General features: G+C 37.9%; 1 protein-coding gene across 1 annotated transcript in view; it reads left to right on the top strand.

Moving 5' to 3' along the window:
• Window positions 1–12509, top strand: part of SEMA6D (semaphorin 6D) — a 579833-nt gene that overhangs the window by 196498 nt on the left and 370826 nt on the right. Inside the window, exon 2 of the mRNA XM_058737838.1 lies at window positions 3877–3957. The gene's annotated coding sequence lies outside the window, so the exon portion shown is untranslated. The remainder of the gene's footprint in view (window positions 1–3876; window positions 3958–12509) is intronic.

Here is a 12509-nt window from a genome sequence, read left to right as displayed (position 1 = left end):
CAGTCCGGCATCCTCAGGCAGAGCTAGGTTTGAAACCCCCCTCTGCCAACTACCACTGGCAGTTGTTTGGTCTGGTTTAAGTTATTCACTCTGATACTTGCTTACTGCATCTGTAAATGGTGATGATAATATACATCCTGAGCAGGATCTTACTGAGAACTAGTTGAAATAATGTATTTAAAATATCTTCCATAGAACATAGTGCACAGCAAATGCTTTTTTGCTCTCCTGTTCTTTTCCTTTGATTCATAATCATTCATTAACAGTTACTCTGCAACTTTGTCTTTCTACACCACTGTTTCCTATGCGTAAAATGAAGTTAAACTCTATGACTTATAATTCCCGTATATTAGTGAAGCTCTAGAATTCCTACACTTCAAGTTCTGTGTGAGAGGAATAAGTGAGATTGCTCTGGACGTTCTTAGGTAGGTGCGATAAAGCCATGCTGGGAAATTGAACAAGGAGAATTTGATAAGCAAATGGGTTTTGAGAGAATGAGGAAAGACATACAGAGTCTAATGCTTTATTAGGTTCAACAAAAGCTATTTGGGTAAACTGATGCACACTAAGATAATAGAGATTCTCCTGAACTTTGTTTGAAAATTTGAAAAAGGGCAACTTAAAGGAAGCATCGGCGGTGCCTTTCTTGGGAAGGCGGTGCCTCTCCCTGGCCCTTAGTTCACACTGACAGGAATGCAGCATACTTTCCAGGATGCACAGTTTCTTGCTGGACAGTAATCTGAATGAGAGCAAGGACTCAGTCTGCTGTCACCGGGTGTATTTGCTGATTGTTGAACTTCGGATGAGTAAATGAATATCACTGATGTGCCTAAAATATTAATGTCTGAGTGCGGAGTAGGATCCAGAAGAAGAGAACCTAGCAATGGTTTTATAATAGTAATTCTCCTGGAACACTTCCTGAAGATACCCCAGAGCACTTTTGCAAATGCTGATTATTTTTTTTTAAGCTTGTAGACAGCTTTTTCTTGTCTGTTGTACAGCTGTGAGTGTGGGAGCACAATTCTCTGGGGACCCGAACATATGTTCCCTCCCTGTGAAAATCTGGGAGAGAACCCCAAAGGACACATTGTACCCCTCTCCCAGCCAAGAAAGTAAAATCCTGTTTGAAATATTCCCTTGGTCAATGAGTAAAACCATGAGCTGGGAATACAGCTTTATAAACTTTTTGTATGTTAGAATAAAGAGTGAATTGATGGATGAGTCTGAAATTCTGGGTTCAGTCCTTGATCTCTCAGCATAAGATATTGTTTGAAAAGCTCTCTGGGCTTTATTTTCTTCCCCATAAATAAGGAGATTAGGCCAATGGACATGGCAATATCCCTTCTATCTCAGTCCTCCCAGTTTTACTGGCTTTTCCTAGAATGGAGGAGCCAGAAGGATACTTAGATTTTTCTAGTTTAGCTTTCTCATTTCACAGATGAGAAAACTGAGGTGTCGAGAGGTGAAGTCATTTGCTGAAGTCGAGTTAGAAGCAGAGCTAGGATTAGAACCAACATCCTTAGACTGCCAATCCAAAATTTCTGAACCTTATGAGTCAGTGTCCCATCTTAAAAATCCCACAGCTGCTGTAGACCTTCTGGGAGTGGGGGATGGATGGAGGCCAAATGCCTCACAGGAACACATAACATTTGCACATTGTTTAAGGGGGAAGGGGGGGAGGAGGGTGATTCTAGGATTTCAGATGAAGAGCTTTTATGCTACACTTTATTACTCAAAGTAGATGCTGGAATCAGATGTTAAAAAGCGACATAGTTACATGCGATAGAAAGCATGCCTTCGGCTTTTTTTGGTTTAGTAACTTTATTTGTGCAGAAAAGCATCTCAACACAACTGGAACAAGTTTGGGTTTGTATTTCTCCAAATAAGTCTTACCTGTTTTGTCGTTGGCAGTGTCTGATTTTTAAAAAAGCCAGTTCCCCTTTTAAATATCACAGCTGTTGTTCCTCTTACATATACTTCTGCTAAATTCAGTGCTTGACTTATCTCAACTGTAGCCAGAAAACACGAGAAGGAGCTGGCTAAAAAAGTTTCTCTCATTAACTGGGTCTGAAAGTGGTCTCCACTAATTGGTTCTAGAGTTGAATCTTTATACCCACATTTGAAAAGTGCCTTCCTCAATATGTGCCCAAATATTTTCAGTCTTTAATAATACTAACACAAGGATCATTGTATCCTAAATAACTCTTGGTCTTTAAAATGTTAGGTTAATGCAGAATTTAGAAAGCATATTTGAGAAACATGAGTGTATTATGCTAAAGTTTGTAATCTTGTATTTTTCCAACAAAAAAACTTTTTCTGCTCAATTGAAATATAAGGACAAGAGGGGCTGTGGTATGGTTAATGCCATGATGGGCACTGTGCAGGGTGTAGAGACCTCTTTGGCCCTCATCTGAAGGGAGATTCCTCAATATATACACTTATTTTTATCTCCACAATCGCATATACTCTTGCCATTGAAGAATTATTCCCATAGTTCTGCTTTGTTTTTTTTTAATATAAAAGTATCAACTGTATAATTCCAAAACTTACTTTAGCAAATAGTGAATATAAAATTTATGTCTCCTCTTAGCATCAAACAAATAACACACACACACTCATACACTGGTAGAATAAAAACCCATATAAGAATTACCATGTCTGGGGCACCAGGGGGGCTCAGTTGGTTAAGAGCCCAACTCTCAATTTCAGCTCACGTCATGATCTCGCAGTTCGCACCCTGAATCCATTATTGTCCATGCAGAGCCTGCTTGAGATTCTCTCTCTCTCCCTCTCTCTTTGCCCCTCCCCCACTCACACTTGAACTTGCTCTCTCTCTCTCTCTCTCTCTCTCTCTCTCTCATAATAAATAAATAAACTAAAAAAGAAAAAGAATTAACATGTCTGACATTTTCTGACTTGAAAACACCTTAGATCTGAATGTGAAAGAAAAAAAATCTGTGGTCAACAAGTGAATGGATATCTGTTACTTTGGACCAAACTACTGAGTTACTCTGATGCGTTTGAAGTACATATCTTGGGTACCCTCCCACCAGTGAAATCCTTAGAAGCCCAGAGTGTGTCTGAAAGATCTGTAGTGAGTTGAGTGTTGTAGGCTGTGGGTTAAGTCTAATAGACTGCCCATTCCTGACCTAAGACTTCTCTGGTTTTCTAAGCAGCTTCAGAGAACTCCTGGAGATATTTATTCATCTACTTTTCACCCTCCTATATTTAGGTTTTGGATTCTTGAGTTTCCAAGTGGGTTCACATCCCTTGTATTTCTATATAGCCACTTTGGATTCAAATCCCCCTGTTCCAGTAGTGTCATCATCAGATCTGTCCATTCTTGCCTTCAAAGCTTCTATTCTAAGAGCAATAGAGAGAACTTGGAAGTAGTAATCTAGGGTGTCCTTAGGGTCCTATATGCACTCTGATGTGGCACTCAGTCAAAGCCCAGATGCCCTAGACTATCCAACGCTTGGCCCACAGAATGCCCACAGACTTTTCAGTTTCAGTCATGTAAGCACATACTTCATTAAGATTGGATTGGTTCCTTTTTTTTTCCCCCACAGAAACTATTGCAGTTTATTAAAACTACCCATGCAGTGTGCCATTATTCCTCCTGCTTGTATTCATGAATGGTTCCTATTCTCAATAGGAACATTCAGGTGGAGATCAATAATCAGTCAGTTAGGGAAGGAAAAAAAAAAAAAGAAAATCCATTGGTTGCACTGCATTTAGCTGTGTTTAAGAGGTCTTATCATTAAAACAGCAGCAGGCATTCATAAACCAAGCTTGCCGGCAGTGCTGGACATGCAGGATTAAAATAATCGTCCATCAGACTCTGTCTCATAAACGTTTTCCTTTGACTTTTGGCAGGATCGCCAACCTGAGCATATGCCAGTTGACATGGGAACACTGAGGACAGCAATTTAAGGATTTTCACATTTGCCTGTGGTGGTAAGATTTAAAGATACAACAATGCAGGACATTAAATATTACTGGGTTCTGGCTTTTTTCACTATATATGAAAATGAAGTATTTTATGTATAATAGTTTTTGACCCATACAGGTCTCTAATTATCTTGTATAAAATCACAGTAAACACAAGAGAAATCCATACTCCATAACTATTGAATTTACTATTGTTTGGGTTGGTGGAATAGGGAAACTAAGTAATATTAATTTTTTTTTTATTTCTCTATAGTTGGACCAATTGGGGGAAATGGTTTCCATTTTGAACTGTGTCTATTCAGAAGAGATATGATTATCAGAGCACATAGGGACCCAAAGCTTAAGATCAATGGGGAAAAAGAAAGAGGAAGTGATTCTGTCTTCAGTACCTTAAAAGACAGTCATGACCTCAATATGGATCCAGAGATTGGGTTTCTAAAAGAATAAAATCCGTGGTCAATTAACTTATTGCATAAAAATGAAGAATGCCTAATGCTGGTGGTGTGGTGATATACTGCATATTTGTTGATATCAGAGGTACAACCATGTGATGTTTCTTAAAAAGAGAGAGTCATGATGATGAATATATTGGTAGATGGATGGCAAATTGTGTTACTAGAAGATTGTTTTCAAAAGAGAAGTCTTCCACTGTGTGTGTGTGTGTATGTGTGTGTTTACATATGTGTGTTCACACACACAGTCTTAGACCTGAGGCTGAAATGTAATATTGAATAAAGTATTATTTCAGCATTCCATATTTTACAGAATAGAACATTGTCTGGATACATTTCAAATATAAAGTAGAAAATGCACCATGATGTGGTTAACTGGAGCCAAACAAGATCATTTAGGCCATAGGTAATTTGTTTGGACCCTGAACTTTTGAACTTAAAAGGTTAAATTTAGCAATAATTCCCATTCCATTACCAACTTCAAGTTGAACCAGATCTTCATAGGGTGAGACTATATTTGCATTTTCAGTTTTCTGATGGCTACCATTTTGGTATATTTTCCACATATGTTTGAGTCTCCATTTTCATATGGCCTTGTAGCAGTTCTGTGATACATTGAACAAAATGTGATTTAACCAACTCACTTGTCCATTTTTGTATACCGCACATGGCCTTATACCTGTGAATTTTCAAATGATATATTTTGGCAGTTCAGTATTCATATTTAGTCTTCTGAGTACATTCCTCTCAAATCGCCCTGCTGTTTTATTCACTTATATTATTGCAGTAACTTTTAGTTTAACAGCTTGTATTCACATAATCTATTTATGGAACAATGGAAGAATGATTATTAAATAGCCTGGAAAATACATTACTTAAACTGATACCTGAAAATGATGGTACAACTTCATACTTTCATACATATAAAAGTAAATGAATGTACTATTATGGTTTCTTTTATCTGAATACCACATTCCTTTTAAAAATTAAATTATTTTGCATTTGAGCTTAATGTTATATTTCATGATTTAGATGTGCTTTCTAGGAACTACCACCAAGTTCTAATTCCCATACATAAGTCATGGTTTCTCATATATACATGGAATTCAAGATAACATCCTAATGAAAGTCATTAAATCTCAAATATCAGAAGGGCTGGATTTAAACTGAACATGGCTTTTTAAAATCCCCAAGGCTGGGCAATTTGGGGAGAAAAATAAAAGTAGAAGAGGCATGGCCTTGATGAAACAACAAACCTCCATGGAAGTGGTCTAGTAACTCACTTCTGGACCACAGAAGTCACAGTTTCATCTGAGCTCTGAATATCGAATTATGTGTTTCGTTATCAAGAGTGAAAGCCTATGAGAGAAACCTAATAGATCATGCTACACTGATCTGTATCCTTTGGGATATGGGAAGGTTTTCTTGAAACTAGCCGTGGATCTCCTAATCGCTGTAGAGAATCAGGGGTACTGAATCCTGTGCCACTTGTGCAGTATGAGAACACTTTGTCAGCCAGACAGACTTGTTTCAGAAAGAATACATTGATGTTGAGTGGTATAATAGAAAGAGCAATGATTTAAGAATCAGTGGACCTAAATTCTAAACCTGACATTATAGCTGACTTAGCTAGAGAAGTTTTTGTTTTTTTGTTTTTTTCCTTGTTTTGCTTCCAAAATCTTAAATATTCAGTTAACTCTTGGACCTTAGTTTTTAATCTGTAAAATAAGGTTAATACTCATTGTATTCCTCTGTACGTTTATACAAAGATAACATAATAAAAGGAAAAGACTTTGAAGAACTTAAAATCATGACACAGAACTTAGTATTGCTAGAAAGTTGATTCCTTATTAATAGCACTTGTCTGATTTGAAAATAATGTCAAAAAGGCTCTTAATAGGTGTTCATAGATGCCTTTACATTGAACAAAGGCTTAGAGTTGCTCTGAGCTCTAATATATTTGTTTTTTCTCTAAATTGTGATAACTGCCTCTGACTTGTGTCTGAACCTGTCTCTAGTGTTTATGCTGCACTGACCCCAAATTTCAGTGTCCTAGAATTACTCCGAAAGGAGAACATGGGTGAGAGTGAAGAAATATTTACAATACATTCCTGTCAGCAAGGTGGGGAGAAAAAAGGTCTCTTGGGTTGATGATCTTTGAGGTGAATCAGTCTTTCTCAGGCCTCTCTCCCTCTGTTTTTTCAGATACATACTTTTTACTAAACTGGAATGTCTGCTGTCTTCCCGCCCCTTATCTTCCTCTCCACCCCCTCCCAGTCTCTTTTCCCTTCTCCTTCACACCTCAGAAAGCCCTTTACTTGTTTACAAATCCAGGTTTTTTTTTTTTTTTGATATTGACCCACAGCCTTCTGCTTCCATAAATTCCGCTTTAAGTGTTTGATCTCTAAGACAAATATACCCCCATAGCCCTGAGTTTACTTTCTGACTCCATTTCATTACAAGCATAGATAGTCAATATGAATTGGGGGGTGGAAGTGCCTTGGGTCAAAAAACACAATTTGCTTGAACACACGATAGTCTTTGCCCCTGCAAAGAACTGTTCATCACATGTCCTTTAAAAACAAAGCCGTAATTATTGGAAAACATCACCTAGATAATAAACAGGAAATTCCAACGTTACACACGTTACAGAAAATCTTCCAGAGTTCCCAGTTTATGTACTAATGTTAGAAGCAATCAGGGCTATTAATAATGGGTGTAGTTAAACATAGTAGTCCACATTTTTGTCCAAAGTGCCGGAGGATATTAACATAATGGCTTTGGGTCAGATAAATTGGCTGACATATGAAACACCAACCAAGGGTATCATCCATTTAGTTTTTTTAGGGATAAAATTTGAACACCATCCAAAGTTCACTCTTGTGGAGATATTTACCCGCATGTACTATCATCTTCTTCCCCAGTCCCAAGACCTCCAACTACATGGTAGTATCATTTTTACATTCTCTGTTAAACCCACCCTCATTCCTACCAAATTTTGTCTATGAAGATCCTTCAAGCTTTGTATGCCCCATTCTGTCCTTATGTTAGAACCTAGTTTAAATTTTCTTTGGGTCACAAAATTCTGCAACTAATCTGGAAGAGTAACCAAAGAGAATTAAGAAAGGAATAAAGTTAAATATGGAAAAGGCAATCTCAGGGTACTCCATGCAGATTTCCATGTGTTTATGACTGACCCAATTAGCCTGAAAATTGTAGTTTTTAATCATCACAGCAGACCATACTGCTGACAACTCAGTGAAACAATTTTTTTGGGATCTGGCCGATATGGATACTATTATTTTCAGTATTCCCAACTCAAAAGGTAATTTCTCTTTTCAATCATTGACCTCTGCTTCTCCCCAAAGATAAAATGGGGATGACATATAATCAACAAAAATGAATCCTTAAGACCCTTCCCAGTAATGGCATCATGAAATTATGGAAATTGATAGAAATTCAAGTAAGTTCTCAAAAATCTCAGTTACTTCCATTAGCATTTTACTGAAGCTCCAGAAAACTGTGAGTATTTTCTATTCTAGTCACCCATTATTACTTTGCAGCTGATCAAAATAACCCATGGCTAACAATAGGAACCAGAAAACCACCATATCTGCAATGGTCCCATCTATCACTCAGACATTTTTGGTGTAATAAAGTCAAGAGTGAATTTTCTCCTTTTATTTTTAAGTTTTGCATCTGACAAAATGTCATTAGAGTGCAATGACTTATGGAAAATTGGGATAGATTTAGAGCCTCTGATAAAAGACAATCTTTATATATCACTGGAGGATTCTACAGAATTAAGGGAGAAGGGGAGGAATAGTTTTAATAATGTGTTCTCTGGCATTTTATCAACCATCTGCAAAAAATTCTAATTAACTATCTAAAGACACATTATAAAAATATATTGTAAGGGCACAAATATGATCCTGGAAAACATTTTAAAAGCTTAAAAATATACATTTTGTCCGTTTTGGAGTGTGGAGGTCAAGGAGAGCTGGGAAACATAAATTATGTAAGCATACTGCAATTACATTCTAATATTAGGCAAGAAGACATGTTCTGACATCCCACCCCTGGATCATGTATGTCAGCTTTAAGACTTTATCTGATTATATTGTGTGTGTGTGTGTGTGTGTGTGTGTGTGTGTGAGAGAGAGAGAGAGAGAGAGAGAGAGAGAGAGAGAGAGAGAGAAAGAAAGAGTATGTCTGTGAAAGTAGGAAGTAGACATCAACAGAAGTGAAACTTTTGCAGGTTAAACCAAAAGAGCAAGATCTATGAAAACTCTTTTCTCAAGGAGTGACAGTTATTGCTAAGATTAAACATGGTAATTTTAGAATTGTTCAAGGATTTACTTTAATCTTGGTGTTTTTGTGTTGCTCAGTGAGCTATATTGTTATATTGTCACTGCATCACTGTGACAACTGTTGTATCCTAGGATTCTCCGAAAATCCCGACTTCATACACAGGAGATTTCATAGTAAATTAGACATCTCTAAATATTAATTTTCCATGTGAAAAACATTTATAACTTTCTGTTTTCTCTTTTCCTAGTCATTCATACACCCATTTATTTGTTGATTCTTTCATTGAACAAATATTTATCGATCACCAACTAGGCCTTGCTAGGCATTATTTTGTGTACTGGGGATACTGAAGTAAACCCAACAGATAAAAACTCTTGCTTCCATGGATTACTTTCTAGTAGAAAATATGAGCAGTAAGGAAGATACAAATCTAAAAGATATAGTGTATATATATTTTATACACCCATATGTATTTTATATATAGATGGGTGCTAGAGAGAAAAAATAGAGAAGGAGGCGTGGAGGGCAGGGTGAGGCAGGTGTTGAATTACAGATAGAGTGGCCTAGTAAAGCTTTTCTAGGTAGATCTTTTGAGACCTTTTGAAACAAGATTTGAAGGAAATGAGGAAGCAAGGCATACTTCTCTCTAGAATTTCCTAGGCAGTGAGAACAAAGGCAGTGAGTGCAAAGGCTCTGCAACAAAAGGGTGCCTGGCATATTTGTAAATCAGCAAGGAAGCCATTGAGGTTGGATCAGAGTGAAAGAGGGAGAGGTAGTAGGCAGTGTGGAATCAGATCATGCAGGGCACTAGTGCCATGGAAGAGTTGGCTCTTACTCAGTGAGACAGGAAGTCTTTGGAGGTTTTGAGTAGAGGAGTGGCATGATGGATCTAACTTACACTTTTATGGGGATCATTCTGGCTGCCATGTTGAACGTGGACAATAGGAGGGAACATATGGAGTGGGCAGGCAGGATGTAAGTGGGGAGATCACTTAGGAGCATGCTGCAGTAATTCTAGTAAGAGGAGAGGACAAGGTGACTTAGTGGAGAGGCTAAACTTGACTAACAGCATGGATAACTTATCCACAGTAACTGGAGACCTGAGGGTAGGTACAGATGTGGCAATGTGAGTGTGTGGAAGTTCTCATTTGATTATCTACCAAACATCATACCAGACTGCATGAATGTAGGCATTGAGTGGTTGCCTGATTGACTTTAATATGGGCTCTGATTTCACCAGGAAAGTTCACCAAAGCAAAAAAAGGAGTTATGATATGGTTATAATGATGATCTAGTCAACCTAAGCTGGCAAGGAGACAAGAGAGGATATCATGAGGAAGGTAACCCAGGGACACTAAGAGAGTGCCTTTTAGGTCCTGGTGGGCTTGCAGAATTGTAGGGTTTGAGATGTTAAAGGGAATGAGCAGGAGAGATAAAAGGTGATTAGAGAAAGGTTGTGACAGGGAAAGATTTTTCAGGAGATGTAGGTACTGGTAACAACAATGTTAAAGGTAAGACTGTATATGTGAGTGGGTCAGGAAGGATAGCTGATGAAATTTTTGGAAGAGAGGAAGTCCAGGAACTGAGAGGACAGGATGTTGAGGGGGTCATCCCATTGTATATGGAAATGTCCAAAAATTAAATAAGAGTAGTATTAGAGACAGTAATCATGAGCCAGGCACTAAAACTTTCAGTTAATGGAGGAGGAATGAACTGGAGAATAGTAAAGAAGTACCTGCATGAGTAGACGATGGTGTAGCCTGATGACATGGAAGTGAAAGCTGGAATTTTATAGATCAAGAAGAGAGAAATTTGTAGGTGCAGTAATGAGGACCATGGACAACACCTAACATACTTTCAGGCTCCTTGGTAAGAGGGATCTTTGAGAAGAAAAGCTACTCTTGGAAGGGATTAAGTGGAATCATTGTTATCAAGGAGAGCCAGGTTTCAACTAGTGCAAAAAGTGAAAGGGAAATTGCCAAAGGAAGTTGAGAATAAGTGGACTTACCAGTGATTGATCTGAAGCCCCAGAGAGGTCTGGGAAAAGGTGTCAAAACATGTGGGGCCAGGGTCAGAAAAAGTAGTGAACAAAATCCTGTGGGTATTAGAGAAGAAAGGACAAGAGATGACAGTGACTGACAGGCAGAGGCCTGATGATAGCTGTCCCCACTGCCCTCACAAATAGTGGTGAGGCTGTAAGTGTTCAGGGCAAGGAGAGTGTTGAATGCAAGATTCAAGGATGGTGAAGCAGACCTTTCCAAGAATATGAAGGGTTCTGATGTTCCCACTTTGTTGCTAAGGAGACAGTTGTCCTTCAAAGGAGTGGAATGACTCAGAACACACAGATACTCTCTTGACTTGAGCCAAACAGTGGTTTTCAGTAAAGTTGTCTCACACTGAGTGGGCTGGCTCCCTCTGAGTTCATCATTATAGAAAATAGTAGTTCACATTTAATCATAAGACCCCCCATAACTTTTTTTTTTTTTATCATTAGAACGTTGCACTATTTGGATACATCAGGTATAGACTCAAGTGAGAAACTCATTGTACTTTAATCATCTCATTTTGTGATTTTCCCCCCACTAACCTACTTATAAACCCTTCCTCTCTTCCCCATTTTTCTCCTCTGGCCTATTCTGTTCCATGATACAGTGAGTGAATGAATAACTGTCAACACCACGGTGTTCTCCACTTTTCTTTAGAAGTATTGCATTCTCTCATCCTGTGCATTCTCTAAAATACTGGTTACCTTACAGTTTTGCTCATCTTCAATGTCATGTGCTCTGAATTGAGTGAAGGTATGTGCTTTGCATGTTCTAGTGACCCTTTCTTTTGTCCTGACTTTCTTTCTTTACAGAACTGACTTGAGAACTTTAGCAGAGCCATAAATGCCTCTTAACTTTTCCTCTTACCCTCTAAGACGCTTTTAAAATCAACATTTTTTTGAGAGAGATGGTAATACTCATACAATTTTTGGAGGCACTTGTAGCTGGCCAGTCTATGGGACTAAAATAAAATGCAAGTTGTAATTAAAGCCTCAGGTCCAGTATCTCTGAAAAATAAAGCTGTTTTCTGTTTGTAGCTTTAGGAGCAAGTATTCAGTTCTCTGAAAAAATAAAATATATACATACGAAATAGATTATGAATAGAATGGGATCACAGCGACACAGACCATCAGTATCTGTGGGGTTATTGTAAATTATAAAATTGCTATTTCTCTTCTTTTCCTAAATGTAGAAATATTGCAAAAATTTTTAAGTATATTATTTTTGTACTTTTTATGGGAAGCAAATGCTATGAGTCAGTGAAGAACACATGATTTAGATGAATGAACTTTTCTTACCAGTTAAAATTATTCATTATTCATTCTCACCTATACCACTGGTTATTCCTCTCTCCCAACACCAAGATAAGATTCAATCTTCTTGTTATACTCTTCAGTCTCCTTTAATATGGTTCCCAGCAGCTGCAATATCTGAGGCAGTGTGATAGAGGTAAGAGCATGGGATGTGACATCAAAGGGCTGGTATTTGAATTCTGGCTTTGCTACTTACTAGCTGTACAATGTTGAGGAAGTTATGTAAGTGTTGTTATTCTCTGTTTTCTTATCACAGGGTTGCTGGGTTAACTGTTCTCATGTATTTGAAAGTGTTCAGCTCACTGTTATGAATAGTATGTGCTCAACAAATACGCCCTCATCATGTGCTCCTTGGTTTCAGCCTCAGGTAGTTGGTTAGTTTTCCTGTTTTCTGTTTCTCTGGTCACCTCAAATGTTTACTCCCTTTTTATACTTAA

The sequence above is a fragment of the Neofelis nebulosa genome, chromosome 7 (genome assembly GCF_028018385.1).
Source record: "Neofelis nebulosa isolate mNeoNeb1 chromosome 7, mNeoNeb1.pri, whole genome shotgun sequence".
Classification (NCBI taxonomy): Eukaryota; Metazoa; Chordata; class Mammalia; order Carnivora; family Felidae; genus Neofelis; species Neofelis nebulosa.
Note: the sequence above shows the minus strand (reverse complement) of the source record. Positions and strands in the feature narration are given on the sequence as shown.